The 15,725-nt window shown below is 43.2% G+C and overlaps 1 protein-coding gene across 4 annotated transcripts in view; it reads right to left on the reverse strand.

The window, feature by feature from the left end:
• Nucleotides 1-15,725, reverse strand: part of bcar3 (BCAR3 adaptor protein, NSP family member) — a 191,784-nt gene that overhangs the window by 155,554 nt on the left and 20,505 nt on the right. The gene's annotated exons all lie outside the window — the stretch shown is intronic.

A 15,725-nucleotide genomic window follows, 5' to 3' on the forward strand; every position in this document is an offset into this window, starting at 1 on the left:
TGCGAGTCTCGATGTGGACAAGACAAAGGAGATGATTGTGAACTTCAGGGGGAGAACCAGGAACTACCACCTAAATACACATTAATAGCTTAGCAATAGAGAGAGCAGAGAACACCAAGTGCCTGGGAATCCACTTAATAAGTGACCTTTCCTGGACACTGTTAGGTCTGCTTTGTTCATGAATGAGTGAGACAAACACCAGACTGAGTCGAAATCAGGGTTCTTTGTTCTTTATTACCGGATTGTAACACTTGCGACTAACAATGTTAGTCAGAGAATGCATTCTGCCGTTATCAGCAAAATGGTGATTTTTTATACCCTTGGATACGTGCTTAGAACATCATCATATCATTACTTGTCCAATGACTAAAACTGTTGCTATCCTTTCCCTGCTAGCTTCCTGCCTCTCAATCCATCAATGTCTCTCTTATCTTGTAAGTACAAGGATGCATTCACATCTTGTTACAGCCCTGTACAGGGTAACTCCTTACACATTCCCATCTCATGATGTTTTACCTTACAACACACATCTCTTCACTTGTCAGGAAGGGGCAACAACAGCTGGCAACTCCTGAGAAGACTGGCCACCATTCGTTCAACTTTCTACAGAAGCTCTATCGAGAATGCTTTGGCCGGCTGCATCACAGTGTGGTACAGTTGCTCCAGTGCATCAGATCAGAGGTCAATCTACAGGACCACAAGAATGGCAGAGGATCACAGGGGTCTCCATTTCCACCACCCCCCCCCTCCACCACCAGTGTGATTTTACCAGGATTGTTGTCTAAAGAGGGCTCCTCACAAAATCAGTAACAACTCGCAAGTAGCAATCTTTCAGTTACTCATGCTGGGCAAGAGATTCAGGAGTATCAGAGCCAAAAATACTACGGCTGAGAAGCAGCTTCTTCCCACGGCCAGTGAGTCTGCTGAATGATGACAAACTACTCATACAAACCCCCCATAACTCAACTATTGAATAATACTTAGTTATTATAACATTTGAATGTTTGGGACAAAGACATTGCCCCAATGCTCCAGTTTTCAATTTGTATTCAAACAATTCACATGTAATTAAAGTACACATATTAAAGGTTATTTGTACACCTTTTGGCTTGACCATATAGAAATTACAGCATTTGTTTATACATTGTTCCCCCATTTGGCTTCACGGGTGTCTGTGGTATTCAGGTATGTTTAATTGCTTCATTGGCGCAGGTATAAGAGAGTTCAACTTGCTTCTAAGCTTTTGATCACCTTTGGAGTCTGCAGTTGCCATTTTTCAACACGAGGTCCAGAATTGTGCCAACGAAAGTCATTATAAGGCTGAAAAAGAAGAGACATCACCCAAACCTTAGGATAACCAAAACCAACTGTTTGGATCATCAATAAGAAGGAAGAGTGTGCTCATGAACACAGCAATCGCAAAAGAACTGGTAGTCCAAGGAAGACCTCCATTGCTGATGTCAGAAGAATTCTCATCACAATGAAGAAAAATCCCAAAACGCACGTCTGATAGGAGGAGGGGTGGATCTGTCAGTGACTATTGTCCACAGAACACTTCATGAACAGGAAGACTGAGGCTTTACTGCAAGATGCAAACCATGGCAAAAGTGGTATGCTTTGGATCATAGGCTGTTCTTTTATGCCTCCATGCTTTGGTCTTGCCATCACTCTGTGGTGGGTTAATCATGGTCTCATCTGTCCATATGACCTTTTCCCAGAATTTGCAGGGTCTTTTAAATACTTCTTGGCCAAATGTAATCTGGCCATCCTTTCTGTGGCTAACTAGTGGTTTGCATCTTGCAGTGGGGCCTCTGTTTTTCTGTTCATGAAGTCTTCCGTGGACAACAGTCATCGACACACCCACACCTGCCGCTTGAAGAGTGATTCTGATCAGTCGGTCGTACATTATGATGAGAATTCTTCTGTCATTATCAGTGGAGATCTTCCTTGAAATACCAGTCCCTTTGCGACTATTGAGCTTGCCAGTACGCTTTCTTCTTAATAATGTTCCAAACTGTAGATTTGGTAATCCTAAGGTTTGGGCAATGTCTCTCACCATTTTATTCTTGATTTTCAGTCTCATTTTTTTTCCTTTGACTTTTTGGCACAACTCTGGTCTTCATGTTGTAAAATAGCAAGTACAGACTGGAGATCAAAAGCTTAGAAGCAAGTCTAGCTCTCTTCTACCTGCACTGATTAAGCAATTAAACATACCAGAGTACTCACAAACACCGGTGAAGTGACATGTCCCAAACATTATGGTGCCCTGAAATGAAGGGACTATACACAAAAAGTGCCATAGTTTCTACATTGTCAAACAAAAATGTATATCAATAACCTTCAATAAAGTCTGGAACATGCACTTTAATTATATATGAATTGGTGGTTTACAAATTGAAAACTAGAGAACAGGGGCAATTAAAGAAAAAAAAGTAGACACTGTATATCAAGTCACCTTTATTTATTGTTCATACCATGCTCGCACGGTAAAGACAAAATAGTGTTTCTCCTGGACCAAGGAGCATAAAAAACATTAGAATAGAAGTTAAACAGATTTAAAATATGAAAATTTTTACAGTAAAAGTTCATGATACGCTATCCACATATGTTCTGGGAATTCAGGAGTCTAATGGCTTGGGGGGGGGGGGGAAAAACTGTTTCCCAATCTGGACGCGAGAGCAGAAGGGAGAACAGTTTACGTGAGAGGGGTGTGTGGAGTCCTTCATAATGTTTATTGCCTTTTGCCTACATCAAGGGTTGTAGGAAGGGAGGAAGGGAGCCCCAATGATCTTTCCCGCTGACTTCACTATCCTCTCCAGGGTCTTGCGGTCCGAGGAGGTTCAGCTTCTAAACCAGGTGGTGATGCAGTGGCACAGGATGCTCTCGATACATCTATAGAATGTGGAGCAGATGGAGAGTGGGAGATGAACTTCCCTCAGCCTTTACTGGAAGTAGAGGCGCTGCTGGGCTTTCTTGGCTATAGAGCTGGTGTTTTCTGTGAAGTGCACTCCAAGGAACTTGACACCCTTGACGACCTCAACAACGGAGCTGTCAATGGTCAAGGGAGCATGCCCGGATGTCAATAACCATCTCTTTTGTTTTTTTTACTCTGTTCCAGTCCATTAGCGGCTGCACCTCATCTCTGTACGTGTATTCCTCATTCTCACTGATCAGGCCCACCGCGGCCGTGTCGTCAGCAAACTTGATGATGTGGTTCGAGCTGTGTTTAGCTGCACAGTCGTGGGTCAGCAGTGTGGACTAAGCATGCAGACTTGATGTTCCCCCATGCTCTGTGTGATGATCTTGGAGGTGCTGCTACCGATCCGGACTGTCTGAGGTCTCCCTAACAGGAAGTCATGAATCCAACCGCAGAGGGAGGTGTTTAGACCCAGCAGGCTCGACTTCCCTGTCAGGTACTGGGGTTGAATTCCGATCTGGTCAATAAACAGCATTCGAACATACGAGTCCTTATTATCCAGGTGGGGGAGGGCTAGATGGAAGGCGGTGGTGATGGCATCATCTGTTGAGTGGTTGGGTCTGTACGCAAACTGCAGGGGTTCTAGTGACGGGGGCAGCAGGAGCTTGATGTGCCTCATGACTAGCCTCGTGAAGCATTCATGACGATGGGCGCGAGGGCAACAGGGCACTGGATGTGCATGGGGACACGTGGATATGTTTGGTTTGTATGCGTTTTATGCCTGTCTGTACATTTATGTGTTTTTGCACCGAGGAACGGAGAACACCATTTCGTCAGCTTTTCTTTGTACAGTCGGATGATAAATAAAATATAGAAATTTTTTTTACAAACGCCAGATCCTGGAAATCTGAATGCTGCAGAGCATCATCATCCACTGGAGTGCCGGTGACCGGATACTAAACCAGTTTCACTTGTCACAGAGAATGCCCGACCCGTGAGTGTTACAGCACTTTCTGTTTCACTGTATAACAAAGGGAAGGCAGTGAATTCAGTTTCCTCACCCTGAAACTCATTACTTGGCCAAATCATTTCCTGCATTATTTCACAGATGCTACTTTTGGTTATGCAGTTAACACCAGGAAACATTTGTATATCAGAGAAACGGAATTTACCCATGTATAGAAACCTTTGTAATTCATTTTAAATAATGCTAAAATGTATTTTCTTTGTAGTCCACAGGTGATAGCATACAAGTTCATCAGATACATAGTACAAATGCAGCCATACAAGATACAAGAATACTGTACAAAAAAACTACCACTATGTGCCGCAAGACAGAAAGCGATAATAAATACCAAAGGATAGACAAATAAATATTCATACTTGCCGGTGCTGCAACAAAAAGTGGTATTTCAATGGTGCAGACTGATCTTTGGTGGTCCCAGAGAAGTTTATGGTTAGGGAAGAATGGAGAGGTTCAAGAGCCTGATGGAACTATAGAACATTACAGCACAGAAACAGGCCCTTTGGCCCTTCTAGTCTGTGCCAAACTAATTTTCTGCCTAATCCCACTGAACTGCACCCAGTCCATGGCCCTCCATACCCCTCCCCTCCATGTACCTCTCCAAATGCTGCTTAAGTGTTAAAATTGAGCCTGCATTTACCACTTCAGCTGGAAGCTCATTCCACACCCCCACCACTCTCTGTGTGAAGTTCCCCCTTTCACCTTTAACCCATGTCATCTGGTTTGTATCTCACTTACCTACATTTACTCTATCCACTTTATCCAAACCCCTCAAAATTTTAAATACCTCTATCAAATCTCCCCTCATTCTTCTACACTCCAGGGTATAAAGTCCTAACCTATTTAACCTTTCCCTGTAACTCTGTTCCTGAAGTCCAGGCAACATCCTAGTAAATCTTCCCTGCACTCTTTCTATCTTATTGATATCATTCCTGTAGTTAGGCGACCAGAACTGGACACAGTGCTCCAAATCTGGCCTCATTAATATTTTATACAACTTTAACCTAACATCCCTTTCTTTTCTTTTAAAATATTTGTATTGAGTTTAACATTAAAATCCTATATATAAGTTCCACTAATGTAACAAAGGAATATCATAACTTATCCATATCATATAATTAATATAAATGCACTTTACAATAAAATTCATCCATAATTGTTAATTTGACATTATTTGTTAAAATGATTCCGAATATAAACTACCTGAGTTACATTAGACCAACACGCCATATTTTGGTATAATATCATTGTTAAGATCTAGGACAATCCTAATGATCAATTTATCTTTAAAAAACAGAAAAAGAAAAAAACATCTTAAAACTACAACGAATCTAACCCCCTCCCTCTAATCAAGGTTACTTAATAGGACTGAAAATAATATGAAAATGGAGCATCCAAATTACCTAAGACTGGCAATTGTGATAGTGTTGTTTGAATGGGCCCCATATCTTTTCAAACTGAAACTTATTTTCTTTAATTCTAAACATAGATATGTCATTACATCCTGTAACCACTGTTGCACGAGTCAGTGCAGATTCATCTTTCCATTTCATTAAAACTGCTCGTCTGGCTATCAATGTGCTGAAAGCTATAACTTTCTCTTGAGATGCAGACACAAGTATATCCGGTTCATGAGTAAAACCAAACAAGGCCATTAAAGGGCATGGGTCTATTTTAATCTGCAAATCTTCGTAATTTGGGACACTCCCAAAACATACGAATCAATGAGGTTCAAAAATTTTGTACTTTTCACATAGTGGGTCAATATCTGCGTAAAAACGAGAATTTCTATACCAAATCTTTTAATTATTGCTCACTCAATTTGGGCAATTTTCAGGTTATGAAGTAAATTTGGACAAGAGTGAACTTTCCTAATTTTCCATTTAAAATAGTGAAAGACCAATTCCAATATTTAGGAATTACAATCACAAAAAAGTTATAAAGAGCTTATAAAAAATATCCTTAGTATTACTTAATCAGATTAAAGTCTTACTTTAATCGATTAATTCGATTAAAATGAACATTCTACCTACATTTTTGTAATTTTTTCAAGCCTTACCAATTTTTATCCCCAAATCCTTCAATTCACTATTGAATTCCCAACTCTTACACTCTATGCCCTGATTTATAAAGGCCTTCTTAGAACACTATGTTGCTTTCAATACACATCTTTCGTGGTTTTAAGTGTCACGTCTACTGCTGTCAATTCCCGAATGGATCGGTAACTTCTCCACAGTCCATGATGTTACCTAACCTACTCTAGAAAACCACATGGGCCCGGGCTGGCTTTGATCTCATCCGTCAGATGAGACTCACAACTTATTTAAAATTCGGTTAGATAAATTTTTACATGATAGAGGAATTAGGGGATATGGGGGAGAAGGCAGGTAGGTGGAGTTAGGTCATAAATTAGATCAGCCATGATCGTATTGAATGGCGGAGCAGGCTCGATGGGCCATTTTTGGCCTACTCCTGTTCCTACTTCCTATGTTCCTATGACTCGATCAACAAAAGTGCCTTACTTATGCTGTTGGAGTGTCATTTATAAAGCAGGGACTCAACAACAGTGGGAGTTTATGGTTCCTGGATATCCAACCGGTGTGGCCCTCTGTAACTCCGAATCCCTGTCACCTAGAGACACAGATCATCAACATTGTTGGACGACCAGAGATGGAATACGGATTCACAACGGCGGGAGTTTTCCTGGTCCACCCGGATCTCCAAACAAGTTGTGGATCTTTCCCAGGGCGAGTCTCTGCCACCGAAAAACAGGAGTGATTCTCCCAGAACTCCTCTGAGGCTGCCATGCCTCAACACCCCCAAGCCCCATCCAACAGACCTGACATCTAAGGCTATCATGCCTGCACACAGATCTGGGTGTGAACAGCCTGACCCCCTTACCAGGCTGCCTCAAATCCTAGGATTGGCTTCTATCACTTGCAGCTACTGGGGTTTCTTCAAGGAATCTATTTCACCACCTGTCATCATTACATGCCGGGCGTTTACAGCGGGATCTCGTGGAGGTATGTCCCATCGTGGTGCAGAACCCGTAAGAGAACCATGAATTTCGCGGTGGGGTGGCAGGACAGCACTCGCCTCAGCACCGCAGTAACCTCCCTCTTCCTGAGGGACAACTAGGGCTGGACTGCTAACTTTGAAACAGTAGTTCAGTCGAAACCCTTTAGAGTCATAGGGAATTCCATCAGAGATACCATTTTTAGGGAACTGTGCACCATTATTCTTCGATCTCTCTGTTCAATTGCATTCTTTAATGTCCTACCATTCACCATGTATGTCCTATTTTGATTAGTCCTACCAAAAATAGAGCACCTCACACTTGTCAGCATTAAACTCCATTAGCCAACTTTCAGCCCACTCTTCTAACTTGCCCAAATCTCTCTGCAAGATTTGGAAACCTTCCTCACTGTCCATCACCACCTATTTTAGTATCATCTGCATACATTCTAATCCAATTTACCACTCCATCATCTAGATCATTAACGTACATTACAAACAACAATGGATCCAGTACAGATCCTTGAGGCACACCACTAGCCACCAGCCTCTAACCCCACCACCATTCTCCGGCATCCCCCATCCAGCCACTGTTGAATCCATTTTACTACTTCCATATTCATACCTAATGATTGAACCTTCCTCACTAACCTCATATATATATGGCAGGGAAAACAGCCACGTTTAAATAAAGCCCATCTTCAGAAAACTGTAAGGAACAGGGGCCTGTCACTTCCAAATTTTCAATTCTATTATTGGGTGATTAATATAACACAGTTCACTTTTATGATTAAAATTTAATAAATTAGTAAGTCGCCCTTTTTGGGTAGAAATGGAACTGAATTTTTCTAGGAAATCATCTACATTGGCAATTTTAGGTTCTGTTTTACCCTTTCCCTTTCTAAACTGACACATAATTCGATAATGAGATATAGGTTGAGAATATGGGCTCAATTTAGGAATTTTTTTTAGTTATAACAGTCTTTCTCTGGCTAGTCCTATTATAGATAACCATCTTTCCCAACCCGCCGTTTCAGATTTTAAAGAATGGTAAAGATTAGGCATTCAAAGTTATAAAGATTTATTTATTCGAGATAACTTCACCTTTATTAAATAATTGTCAGTTAAATTTAATCTCTCTAACAGACATTTTTTTTAGATATTTACAAGTTAGGCATTTTGTTCAGTCTAAATGACAGGACTTTTCTCAAATTGCAGATTCAAATATTCTTGATATATTTTTTGACTTACAGTTTGTTCACAGTGGACTAATATCACGTATTTATAACATATTTCTTTTCTTTGGCTTGGCTTCGCGGGCGAAGATTTATGGAGGGGTAATGTCCACGTCAGCTTCAGGCTCATTTGTGGCTGACAAGTCCGATGCGGGACAGGCAGACACGGTTGCAGCGGTTGCACTGTTATTGGTTGGTTGGGGTTGGGTGTTGGGTTTTTCCTCCTTTGTCTTTTGTCAGTGAGGTGGGCTCTGCGGTCTTCTTCAAAGGAGGTTGCTGCCCGCCGTATTTATAGTGATTTAAGATCAGCCTCAATGACTGGGATTAAAAAATGATTGAGAGCGTGATCTCAATATAACATTCTCAGATGAGGATTGGTATTCCATTCTTAGTTTGATCAATGATTCTTCATTTTGTGCAAGGCATTGTTAATTACAATTTAAGGTGGTACATAGAACACATATGACTAACCCAACATCTCAACTCTGATACTCAGTACTTTGATTCATGAAGGCAAATACGATAAAAATTCTCTTTACCTACCTACCTGTTTTAATTTTCAGGGAACTATGAATCTATATTCCCAGATCCCTCTGTTCTACTGCTCTCCTCAGTCCCCTACCACTTACCGGGTATGACCTTTTTGGTTTGTCCTTCCAAAATGCAACACCTCACACCTGTCTGCATTAAATTCCAGCTGCCAATTTCATAGCTGATCCAGATCTCTCTGCAAGCTTTGAAAACCTTACTCACTGAACACGCATCCAATTTTTGTTTCATTTGCAAACTTGCTGATCCAATTTCCCACATCACCATCAGATCATTGATATAGATGATAAACCACAATGGTCCCAGCACTGATCCCTGAGACACACCACTAATCACAGGCTTCCAGTCTGAGAAGCAACCATCCATCACCACTCGCTGGCTTCTCCTGTACAGCCAATGTCAGATCCAGTTTGCTACCTCACCATGAATACTGAGCCTCTGAACCTTCCTGACTAACCTCCCATTTGGGATTTTGTCAAAGACCTTACTAAAGTCCATGTAGACTACATCCTCAACCTTTCCTTCTTCAACTTTACCTCAAAAAACTCTATCAGACTGGTTAAATATGGTTAAACAAAGCCATGTTGACGATCCCTAATCAGTCCTTGGCTATCCAAATACTTGTACATCAAATACTTGAGATTCTTAGAACACTTTCCAGTAATTTACCTACTACTAATGTCAGGCTCACCAGCCTATAATTTCCTTGGTTATAAAAACTGCTCTTGAACCAGGAAGTGCTGGACTTCAGGTTTCTATATCTTCTGCTTGAAGGGAGCAGTAAGAAGACTCTGTGACCAGGATGATGGCTGTCCTTTAGGATGTTGGCAGCCATCTTGCGGCAGTATATCAGAAAAGTTTTCAGTGCATGGGTGGACCTGACTAGGTTTGCCACTTTCCACAACCTTCTGTGTCCCTGGGCACTGAAGTTCACTGTTGATATTGGGGAAAGGTGGCTGAGGGACCATGCAGCTGTCGATGGGAAATTAAGCTCCTGGGATTTCAGATGACCTTCTCTGGAGCCAGCACATCGAGGCAACTGTGTAGAAGACACACCAACGCCTTTACTTTCCAAGGAGTCTGAGAAGGTTTGACATGTCGCCAGATACTCTATTAAACCTGGTGCACTGTGGAAAGTATTCCAGCTGGTTGTATCATAACCAGCTTTGGTTAGTCAAGTGCTCAGGAACACAGAAAGTAGCAAGCGTAGCTGGGTCCCTCACAGGCTCTAACCTCCCATCCAATGAAGAAATCTATGCGAGGAGCTGTGCAAGAAGGTGCCCAACATCATTAAGGACTCCCATCACCCTGGTTACAACCCCTTCTCACTGCTGCTTTCAGGCAGAAGCTATGGAAGCCTGAAAACCAGCACCTTTAGGTTCAAGAATAATTCAATTCCAACAGTTATCAGACTCTCAAAGCTCCCTTTGGTCCACTAATCACGTGCAACACAAAAGTCTGCTGACACGGTGATTGTAGTAAAAACACACCAAAATACTGGAGGAACTCAGCCGGTCTCGCAACGTTCACAGGAGGTGAAGATTATATTACCGACATTTTGATCCTGAGCCCTTCTTCAAGGAAAAAGCAAAATACAAGAAGACATCTGAAGAATGGCAGGGGTTGGCGTCCACTAATCATGGACAGCAAAAAAAAAGGACGGTCTATACCACTGCAAGTCTTTTTTTTTTTGCTCGATTTATTGATCTTGTGTATCGTATTGATATTCTCTGGTAATAGTAAACGAACTGAACTATAGTTTTTCTATTGCAAAATCTGTTTGGCTACAGCAAGCAAGAATTTTAGAACCCTTGTATATTTTACAACATGTATGACAAGTTATTAGTGTTAACAGTTCCTCCAAGCACTTCCTAACCAACCAACTGATCCTACAACCGAAGACTGTGAATAGCTGAATCGTGGCCTTTGGCGTGATCAGTGGGCATCTGGTTCTCTAGTCAACAGCAGAGTTGAAAAGCGCTTGATGAAGAAGAAAGGAAGTGGACATGGGCCAAAGGGCCCATTTGATGCTGAACAATTCTACAACTCCAACTACTACGAAATGAAACAACAAATTTGGCAAGTTATGGAAATGGGCTGACACAGGCAGCACACCTGAAAGCTACCAGGGTATTGCAACCCACCAATCAACAGAGGTCAGCTCACTAATGCCCACTCTGGTCTTGAATGGACGACTCTCATTTCTGTAAAGGCATTAAAGTGCAGGAATGAGCTGATATAGGGCGTGGCTCAAGAAACAGGAACTCAAGAATGACCAAGTAACTTGCTATGGATTATATGGCTTAAAAATAAATTCCCTGCATTCCCTCAGAGTGAATTTTAGAGACACAGCACGGTAAAAGGCCCTTTCAGTCCACAGGCCCGTTCAGCCCATTTACCCTAGTATGTTTTGAAGGGTGGGAGGAAACCATAGCCCCTGAGAAACACCCACGCAGATAGAGGGAAAACATACAAACTCCTTACAGATAGCGCGAGACTTGAACCTGCGCGATTGCTGGCACTGTAACAGCGTCGCACTAACCGTGCCGCTTTGAATTCACCTATAATGGCAGATGGAGCCTCAGTTTAATTGTATCTGAAGCACAGTAATGGCATTCAGAGTTAGCCCATGCTCAGAACTCTGGAATGGGTTTTGAACCCAACATCTAGTGCGTCCAAGCTGAACGCCCGTCCAGCAGCACAAGAACAGCTTCTTCCCCTCTGCCATCAGATTTCTGAATGGACAATGAACCACAGACCACAACTTCACTTTCTCTTATTTTTTTGCACTAATTTTTTTTTTAAATGCAACTTTATGGCAAAATTTGCACTGCAATGCTGCTACAAAACAACAAATTTCAGGATGAGTTCACGACAAATTCTTTTTCTCATTCAACATCACAGCTAACGTCACAACATTCAATAGATTGGGGCATCAAGCCAGGTACCAAACCAGGTGCATGAGAGAGTCTGCAGATGCTAGGATCTAGTGCAGAGCACAAAGCTGCTGGAGAAACTCAGCAGGTCACACAGCATCCACAAGCTGCAAGTAGAGAGAGCCTGAGCCCTTCTTCAGGAGTGAAGGGTTCTTCAGGAGATAACACACTAATTGGCTTTAAACCAAGATCTCATGTAACCAGGGACAAGTGACCCTGACAGCAAATATTGAGAACAATTTATCAGCACCAAAAGTAAACATTAGACAGTATTATTGTTTAGCACAGAACTGACTGATAAACAGTTGCCATATAACTAACCTTGAAATGAATGAATTAATGCTACATATATAACATGAACAAAACAAGGACACTCATCCTGTATACCCAGTCATCAAGAGAGCACTGGATAGATTAGCAGTTGAACACACAATGTTTACACAATCATTTAGAAATGAACAAACTTCCATGTTGAACAGGGTGGCTTTTCAAAAAAATTTCACGACTTTTTCCACCACCATGATACTGTTTCAGTAATCTTAATCAAAGAACCTTGTAGTTCTCCAATATCCCAGATTCCAATCAGATTTGCTTTCCCATAAGTACTGGGGGGTGGGGGCGGGGGTCGCAGCTCTGTACCCATCCCACACCTTCAAATTGTGCACCCATGACAAGTTGTAACATTAGAGGAAATTCCTCTAATTTCCCCACATCTCTTCAATCAATGCTCTCTGATTAGTGATATTCTAGGCCTCCTTCACTTAAAGCCAAGCATCAATGTTAAATCTTCCCAGACCTGGTCAGCACTTGGAGGGGCACTGGACAAAGTGGCGACGCTCTGTCTGCCTTACAGTAGGCAAAAGTTCAAGAATTTCATGCACGTTACATTCTAAATGTAGTAGTCTTCAAAGAGAAGACTTTCTGGTCTCTCCACAAAACTCAATTTAGCTGATGTCAGCATCCCAAGCTAAACCCATTGTAGTGTGTCGAATGACTCAAAGACTCGTTAGGCTTTTATTAGCAAAAGACTGGAGCGCATTACATCGAGGTCGACCAGTCCAGATTGACCTGAGTCTGGTAAGGACCAGCACTTTATGACCTGCCAGTGGGCGCGACTACAGCTCTCAGCCAATCACTATGTGTAAATATATACAAATATGTACATTGGTGATAGTATCCTGTACTATCACATTTTTTAAAACATTTTTTACATTTTTCACACTATGAACCATATTAACCAAAATACACACAAACATTTCCCTCTTGAATATACACAGTGTCAGTTTCTCCCCTTTCCCCCCCTCCCTTCCCTCCCTCCTTCCCACTCCCCTCCCTACCCACTAAACATTCAACATATACTATTGCATTCACCCCTTCCTTAGGAACTGACCCTGGGGTGAGTAAAAAGGAAAGAAAGGGAAAAAGCGAAGAATAAAAAAAATGGAGGGGTGTAGCATGCAGTGTTCACGGGCTGTAATGGTCGGGAGGCCTGATTGTCCGACGTGATCGCCGTGGCACCAGAATTGGGGTAGCTGGCAGAGTATCATCGCTGGGGTCCCTGGGTGTGGGCGCAGTTTTGCCTAGTCCGCAGTCGTCGTTGGCCGTGGGCTGGTCCGATCTGCTGCCGTTGTCATCCACGAGATGCTGCTGGTCCCGGCATGTAACTTAGGGGAGGATTGGATGGAGGTTGGGGTTGGAATGTGACAATGTTAGACCCAGCTTGGGCCAGGTCCCTTACTGAGACCGTGTCCTCCTACCCGACCGAGTACTCGATATAGGCATAGTGTGGGTTTGCGTGTAACAGCGTTACCCAGTCGACTAGGGTGTCGTTTTTCAAGTAGTGGACATGACGTCTAAGCAGGACAGGTTCAGGGACTGTCAGCCAAGCCGGTGTGGTCGTCCCCGATTCCGACTTCCATGGGAACAAGAACACATGTTTGAGCAGGGTAGCGTTGGTGGTAGTGCATAACAGGGACTGATGGAGTGTAGGGCGTTTGGGAGGACATCCTGCCAGCAAGTGGTGGGGAGGCCTTTGGACCAGAGGGAAAGCGTAACCGCTTTCCAGATGGTGACATTCTCCCTAGTCAACAGCAGAGTTGAAAAACGCTTGATGAAGAAGAAAGGAAGTGGACATGGGCCAAAGGGCCCATTTGATGCTGAAGCAATACCGCTCGAAGCAATACCGCGGTCCAGAAGGTACTACCTCTGCTCTGCCCTCATAAACAAGGACCCCCAGTCACTGTAGATGTAACTGGGATACCTGAAAATGGTGTGCAGTGTGTCTATGACTGAAGTGGCGGTCATGTCTGAGCAGGGGATAGCGAACGGGAAGCGGGAGTACTCGTCGATCACCGTGAGAATGTAAGTGTTACAGTTCATCGACGGTAGGGGCCCCTTGAAGTCAACATTGAGACATTTGAAGGACCGGGTGGCTTTAATGATGTGGGTCTTCTCGGGCTGGAACTTGGGTTTGCACTCAGCACATACAGATCTCCTCGATCGTATAGGGCAGGTTGCGGGCCTTTACAAAGTGGGTGAACCTGGTGGATGACAGAGCTCAGCCTGTCCAGTTGTACACTGGCACATGTCCCAAGGGAAAGGGTATCGGGAGGGTAATTGAGTTTGCCAGGCCACTACAGAATGTCACAGTTGAAGGTAGAGAATTCGATTCTCCACCTGGCAATCTTGCCATTTCTGATATTACCCCGCTGGTTGCTGCTAAACTTAAATGAGACCATGTGTTGGTCGGTCAGCAGTGTAAAGCACCTGCCAGCAAGGTAGTGTCTCCAATGTCGTACACCCTCTACGATGGCCTGGGCTTCCTTCTCAACAGAGGAGTGTTGGCTTTCTGGGCCCTGGAGGGTCATAGAAAAGAAAGCGACAGGCCTAACGGCCTGGTTTAAAATGGCTGCCAGTGCAAAGTCGGACGCATCACTCTCCACCTGGAAGGGTATGGATTCATCGACGGCGTGCAGAATGGCTGCAGCAATGTCCGACTTAATGCGGTCGAAGGCCACTCTGATTTCTGCTGACAGGGGGAAGGAAGTGGACTTAATGAGTGGCTGTGGGACCCATTGGGCATAACCCATTGGGTTTGGGGTGGTGGAACGTCCATGAGAAGGTGTATGTGATTGGGGTCTGGCTTTACCACTGTTTTCCACCACGCAACTTAGAATAGCGAGGCGAGTGGTCCGGAAGACACACTTCTCGAAATTGTAGGTCAGATTCAGCCGTTTGGAAGAATTTCTCAAGATTGGCATTGTGGTCCTGCGGGTCGTGGCGACAGATGGTGACATTGTCCAGATATGGGAATGTAGCTGTTAGGCCGTTCTGGTCTACCATCCGGTCCATCTCTCGCTTAAAGACAGTGACACCATTTGTGACACCGAAAGGGACCCTGAGGAATTGATACAAATGCCCGTTCACTTCTGTGCGGATCTGGAGCTGGTGGTAGGCTGATCAGAAGTCGATAGTGGAAAACACAAGATATTGGGCGATCTGTGATTTGTGGAAGAGGGTGAGCATCCAAGAGCATGAAGCAGTTGACCATTTGGCTGTTGTCAAATCACCATCTGCAGTTTCTCCCAGTTCTTCACCATAGGAACATAGGAAGTAGGAACAGGAGTAGGCCCAAAATGGCCCATTGAGCCTGCTCCGCCATTCAATACGATCATGGCTGATCTAATTTATGACCTAACTCCACCTACCTGCCTTCTCCCCATATCCCCTAATTTCTCTATCATGTAAAAATTTATCTAACCGAATTTTAAATATGTTTAATGAGGCAACCTCAACCACTTCCCTGGTTAGAGAATTCCAAACATTCACTACTCTCTGGGAAAAACTATTTTTCCTCATCTCTGTCCTAAATCTACTCCCCCCAATCTTGAGACTGTGTCCTCTTGTTTAACTTTCCCTGGCCAACTCAAAAAACCTTCCCACATCTATCCTATCCATACCCTTCATAATCCTATATGTTTCTATAAGATCTCCTCCCTTTCTTCTGAACTCGAGCGAATACAATCCTAGACGATTTAATCTTTCATCAT

This window comes from Narcine bancroftii, chromosome 5, assembly GCF_036971445.1.
Source record: "Narcine bancroftii isolate sNarBan1 chromosome 5, sNarBan1.hap1, whole genome shotgun sequence".
NCBI lineage: Eukaryota > Metazoa > Chordata > Chondrichthyes > Torpediniformes > Narcinidae > Narcine > Narcine bancroftii.